The sequence below is a fragment of the Haplochromis burtoni genome, unplaced genomic scaffold (genome assembly GCF_018398535.1).
Source record: "Haplochromis burtoni strain Fernald_Lab_line unplaced genomic scaffold, NCSU_Asbu1 Contig_22, whole genome shotgun sequence".
NCBI classification, from domain to species: domain Eukaryota; kingdom Metazoa; phylum Chordata; class Actinopteri; order Cichliformes; family Cichlidae; genus Haplochromis; species Haplochromis burtoni.
Window position 1 is genome coordinate 984,548 of NW_024582383.1, and position 6,654 is coordinate 991,201.

A 6,654-nucleotide genomic window follows, 5' to 3' on the forward strand; every position below is an offset into this window, starting at 1 on the left:
GTGCCATGATGGCACCGGATACCGGTACCCATCCCTACACTGGAGTAGCTCTTTATTCTCTTGAGGATATTCAAGGGATGGGAGTTTGCCCAACCATCTGTTTTGTGGACTTAGAGCAGGGCGGTGCTTCGAGATTATGAGGTGTCTGGCTTGTTGTTGCAGGCCATGGCGAGTGCCTAGTTTGTATCTTCAGCAGTAAACCGGACTTGCTTCCATCTCTGCTACAGCTTGTCACAATTCTGGTCATAATTCTTATGGACAGAATATTTCGATGTTGCACGGTGGTGGAGGATGTACACAACAATGATGGAGTTTTGTTGGCTTGATCAGGGGCAGTTTGAAAAACTTTAACTGGAACTCATTTTGTATTACTTCTTTGATTTCCAATCCACAGACTCTAAAGATGCATTTCTGTAGCTGTGCACTCATTTCACTGTTGCTCGCTGTAGCCTCGGCAGACCACCATCTCCACCACAACCGTGGTTCTGAAGACCATATGAGCTGCCACAAGCTCTCTGCTCCTAATGCTGACTTTGCCTTTGCCCTGTACAAATGTCTGAATGCAAGGACTGCTGCTGGAAACAACATTTTCTTCTCACCACTGGGCATCTCCACTGCCCTGTCCGTACTGTCTACTGGGGCCCATAGTGAAACCCACAGCCAGCTGTTCTCCAGCCTGGGCTACAGCACCTTAAACCAGACTCAGGTCAATGAAGCCTACCAACATCTTTTCCACGTGCTTGGACAAAGCCAGGAGAACCAAAAGCTGGATGTTGGCAATACCATTGCAGTGCACTCAGGTTTCAGTCCCCTGGAGAAGTTTCTGAATGATGTCAAGCAGCATTACTCTGGTGAAGTCTTACAAATCAACTTTACTAACCCTGCTGAGGCTGCAGATAAAATCAACAGACACATTGCCAATAAAACACAGGACAAGATCAAAGATATGGTGAACGATGTTGACCCTGAAACCATGATGATGCTCATTAACTATGTCTATTTTAAAGGTAAGCAGCCTGATCAAGTCTATTGTTAGGCTACAACAGACAAACATGGCGTTAATGCCATAACCATATTAACACGGCATATCCCCGCTAGCGAGTTAGGGTTAGCTTGCGTTAACTTGCTAACAAGGATTTGCTGCGTTAATGCGGTTATGGCGTTAACGTCGTATCAGCGAGATTAATGCTGACAGCACTAAGGCTGACACATCCCAATATTGTCAACACGACTCTCCACTGTGTCGTGCAGGATACTGGGAGAAACCGTTTATTAGAGAATGGACACATAAGGACGACTTCCACGTTGACGGCAGGACCAAAGCTCAGGTTGACATGATGATGAGGATGGATTACTACCACTTCTATGAGGATGCAGTTAACCACGCTAGCATCAGCGTGCTGCCATACAACAGTAACTATGATGATTGTCCTTCCTGATAAATTCTGGATGAAGACTGTGGAGAGAAACATCAACAAGGACGACATAAGAAAGTGGCAAAACTCAGCATCTATGATGTAAGATTTATTGCATTATGTCTGAATATTCCTGCTTGCTAGTAGATGGAGACTGTTGTCAAAATGACCTATTGCTGTTTTATATCACTCCTGTTATTAACTTTGAGTGTCCAAGTACATTTACATTGATACGTACTGCAGATGAAATGCGTTACAAGCGTATGATGTATTCATATAGTCTTTAAAGTCTTTAAATCATTTTTGAGAATTGAGAATCTGTTCTTCAATGTGCTCATTCAACAGATATGTAGGGATGTTTTTGTGCTTTCCACAATGTCCATAAAGATGAGAAGCGTTCTGTATCATAGTGATGCTGAAAAACAAGTTCATGCGTTTATTACTTCCAGGCTGGATCGTTGTAATTCATTATTATACGGTTATCCTAAAAGCCTTTCATTTCGTCCAAAATGCTGCCACGAGAGTACTGACAGAGACTAGCAAGAAGGAGCAAATTTCTCCTCACATGTGGTTCCAGGGGTATTTGTCTGTTTGTTGGCAGGTAGCATTCACAGTTTTCAGATTGTTACGTTCTTAGTCTAGGCGAGTATTGAACGCAACAAGAAGTTGGCCCACTCACACACCACCCAAGCAAGAACACCAACAACAATATCTTTTAAAGTGCTAAGCAGCCATTTATTTGCTTCAGCAGTGAGCAGTGCCAAAAACAACAAACAAAACTCCCTAATGGTCCCTACACTTTCCTACACAAAATGAAAACCAAACAAGAGACAATTCACTTACCTAACTTCCTAAATGAAAAACAGGAGAAAAAGTAATCAACAAAAATGGCTTCTCACGCCTACTAGGCTGCTGCAGTGAAGGATATATACAAGGTGAACAAAATGCACGATTGCTACTTGACAAATCTATTTACAGCTATTTACAAAATTGAGGTACTAACGCCAGACCCACACACGAGGTTATACTTGCAAACCAATTTGTCAAAGAAACTCTACACACCAACGAATCAAAACACATGTTCTTTGTTGGATAGTGGCAGTTAGGAGAGAGGGGGCCAGGTGGCTGTCATCTGGTAGTTAAATACTGGAGGTGATTAGCCAATTATCCAATCCAAGGACAGGAAGAGACTCCACCCAGCTACTCAGCAGGCACGCCCAGGTGTCCACCTCCTAAGAGAGAGGAGAAAAAACCCACAGCCATCCTCTGGTGGGAGGAGTCACACATAAAACAAACACTGCCAACATTAGATCATAACAAGATTTTGTGTGATGGTAGATAATAGCAGCTCAAACACATTTCATTTACATTGAATTTTGGTGAAAATTGGGTGAAGGTCGCATCAAATGTAAAAATCTTTAGAAGGATTTGAACTCTCTGATTACTCTTGTTAGGGCTAGATTAAACACTCCCATTTACCCTGCAGTAGAAGCAGGATGCTTAGGGCTTCGAGTGCATCTTTACTCACCACTTTTGTGTTTTGTAGACATAAGGCGGGATTGCCCAGGGGCACTTGTGGAGTATACTGTGGGAGTATAGGGTTCTGGGTCAACTGCTGCTGCCCATCAGGTTCTTGTTTCCACAAAGTGCCCATGGTCTTGAAATAAAGTCAAGTTATCTTCTGTTGGTGTTGGAGTCTACCAGAGGTGCTTCTTGTGACTGATCGTGATTTTGATTTTCATGGACAGGATCTCAGGGTGAAGAGGGCGTCTACTCTGGGAAGCTCAGAGTAATATTCCTAACTGTTGCAGATAATGTGGTGCTGTTGGCGTCATCAGAGCACGTCTTTCCAAATAAAAAGGAGTGGTTGGTGAGAACTAGATAAAACAAGAGTCAGAACCTCTCTTTGCAGGAAACGAGTGATGCGAAGTTGAAGTGGCAGATTTGTGTGGTGTCAGCAGTAATGTGGACATTGTAGTGGTGAAGACTTATGATCCTGATCTAGTTAGTAAAAGAGGAACAACCTGTAATTTAACAGTCCGTTTTTCTATTTCTCAGGTATATAGATCTTACGATTCCAAAACCTTCTATAACCGCTGATGCCTCGTTGAAGAACATATTGCAGGAAATGGGCATAACCAGTGCCTTTGAGAACCATGCCGATTTCTCTGGTCTGTCCAATAACAGTCAGCTCAAAGTCTCGAAGGTGGGCAAACATTTCTCTTTTTGGTTCCGATTCTGAGACACTTAAAGACTTATTACAGAGTAAGAAATTAGCATCTGACCGTCTCCTTTCTTTTTCACCCACAGGCATCTCACAAGGCCACGCTTAGTGTCACTGAGATGGGAACAGAGGCAGCAGCCGTCAGCATCTTTGAAATGTTCGAAGCGCCACCAACAATCAAAATTGACAGGCCGTTCTTGGTTTTCATTTTGGAAAACTGCACTAAAAGCATCCTCTTCATGGGGAAGATCAACAATCCAACAGCTTCATAATTGCACATACTTGTGAGATGATATTAAGGTCACAGTTGCCATAATAAAGATCCTGTCATGATTAAAAAATGACCTTTATTTATGAGGTTATCTGTCTGCACACGTTGATTTTCTGGTCAACAAAAACGACATTAGTGACATTTTCTTTCAGGTAAATAGCAAGTTTGGAAACATTATGTCAAATATTTGATTTATATTTGAAGGTTGTACGGGTCGACCGTGGCTCAGGGGGTTGGGAATCGCATCTGTAACCGGAAGGTCGCCGGTTCGATCCCTGGGCTCTCTGTCCTGGTCGTTGTGTCCTTGGGCAAGACACTTTACCCTACTTGCCTACTGGTGTTGGCCAGAGGGGCCGATGGCGCAATATGGCAGCCTCGCTTCTGTCAGTCTGCCCCAGGGCAGCTGTGGCTACAACCTGTAGCTGCCTCCACCAGTGTGTGAATGTGAGAGTGAATGAATAGTGGCATTGTAAAGCGCTTTGGGTGCCTTGAAAAGCGCTATATAAATCCAATCCATTATTATTATTATTATTCCGCGTATATAAAACAGGTCCGCGGCTCTGAACCGTAGTAAAGGGACCTCTGGCTAATACGTCGGGTTCGTGTCGGGCTCGTAGCTGAAAACTAGCTTTGGGTGGCTGCAGCTCAGGTGGCAGAGCAGGTCAGTCACTAACCAGAAGGTCGGTGGTTCGATCCCAGGCTGCCTCCTGGCTGCATGCCAAATATCCTTGGGCAAGACGACGCTGCCTACTGGTGGTGGTCAGAGGGCCCGGTGGCGCCAGTGTCCAGCAGCCTCGCCTCTGTCAGTGCGCCCCAGGGTGGCTGTGGCTACAATGTAGCTGCCATCACCAGTGTGTGAATGTGTGAATGACTGAATGTAGTGTAACGCGCTTTGGGGTCCTTAGGGACTGAATAAAGCGCTATACAAATGTAGGCCATTTACCATTTTACCATTTTTACTTTGTTGTCTGGGTCACTTTGCTAGCAGAGACAGAGAGAGGCGTTGAAAGGCTGCTTATTGTTTCAGAGGAAAACAGGAACACGGCGTACAGTCGAGTCTTAACAGCTTACTTACAGCTGGGCTCGTCAGGCTCTCTGTTTGGCTGCAGTGGTTATTATTATATTTACATGCTTCCAGCTCCCGTTTCTGCTCCGTGACAGCTGTACTTTTCCTTTCTCTCCCTCCCTCGCTCACAGACACATCACGGGTATGGCAGTCCATCCTCCCTGCAGCACGGACTACACTGCCCATCAGGCTGCATGCTTTAGGGCGATGCCTGTAACACTCTGCCTGTTGCCTTCACATTAAAACATTTTTTGAATAAAATAAATAAAAGTCTTTCTTCACGTCATTATACGGCCGCAAATAGAGGTGACATGGGCCGTGAGGTTGAGACACAGACATGAGAGCCTCTCAATGCGTGTTTTGTTTGGGTTTGTTTGGCGTGGAATTACCAAAAATAGAGAGGGGACAGCCTAACATATGAAAACCTTTTATTTCAACAAAGTAACTGTATTCTGAATACCACCTTTTTAAACAGTAACTGTAATGGAATACAGTTGCTCATATTTTAACCGGTACATGTATTCCTTTACTCCCCAACACTTGTGCCATCCTTGAGAGCACTACTGCAATCAAGTATCTGCAATAACTAACAATGACTCTTTTGATCCATTGGAGGAATTTTCACTCGTTTCTTTGTGACATTGTTTTAATTCAGCCACACTGGAGGATTTGAACCTATTTAAGTTCATGCCAAAGCATCTCAGCTGGTTTTGAGTTACTTTTATTTTTGTCCCATAGGACCAGGTAGGTTTGGCTATATTTTTCCCTTAATATAATTAATGATTAAAAACCGCATTTTGCTTTTACTTTGAGAGTTTAGTAGTAAAATTAATCTGATGATCTGAGACGTGCAGGTGTGACAAATATGCAAAAATACTAAGAAATCAAAAAGGGGGAAAATAGACTCAAGGGACTTAATAACATGCCACTGCATTTCTTTGTAAATTCACTTTTTGCTATATGCAAATGAAAACTCGTGTGTTGCTTTTCATTACCTTTTAAGGAATGAATCAGTAAATACCAAGAAAAGTAAGCACAATACATTTTTGAAGTGAAATAACTGCAGGTAACAATAAAAGAATCAATCAGTAATTAGTGTCCCCCTTGATTTTGGCATTAATATACCTCCATATGGACAAGCATAATTTCGGGATGTCATCCTCTGGGGTGGCAACCCACACTTCAGTCAGTGCTGTCCGGAGTTGCTGCTTGTCTGAGGAAGAAGATTCACTCTGTCACTCAAATGACTCCACAGTTCTTCTGTGAGCATGAAATCAGAGACGGCATACAGGGCAGAGGTGAGAGCCCTGACATCACGGTGCCGCGACAACAACCTGCTGCTCAACGTCAGCAAAACCAAGGAGCTCATCGTGGATTACAGGAGACTGCAGAGAGGAGGCCACACCCCCATCCACATCGAAGGAGCAGAGGTGGAGAGAGTCAGCTGCTTCAGATTCCTGGGCATCAACATCAGCGAGGATCTGAGCTGGTCACACCATGTTGGTGGCTGGACTGGAACAAAAGATCGGCCCGAGCATTTTGACTACAGACCGGCCGCCATTATAGGAAAAATCATAAAGCCTTTGAATGAAAACACTGTTGTGACAGTGATGTACACTGTTTTGATGGTATATATGCATCAATCTATCAATCGTTTGTTGTAAGATTCAGATAATTA

At 43.7% G+C, this 6,654-nt stretch overlaps 1 pseudogene; it reads left to right on the forward strand.

Annotated features, from left to right (window-relative positions):
* The first annotated feature begins 136 nt into the window (after positions 1 to 136).
* On the forward strand, positions 137 to 3,971 carry LOC102312254 (annotated as a pseudogene).
* The last annotated feature ends 2,683 nt before the right edge of the window (positions 3,972 to 6,654 follow it).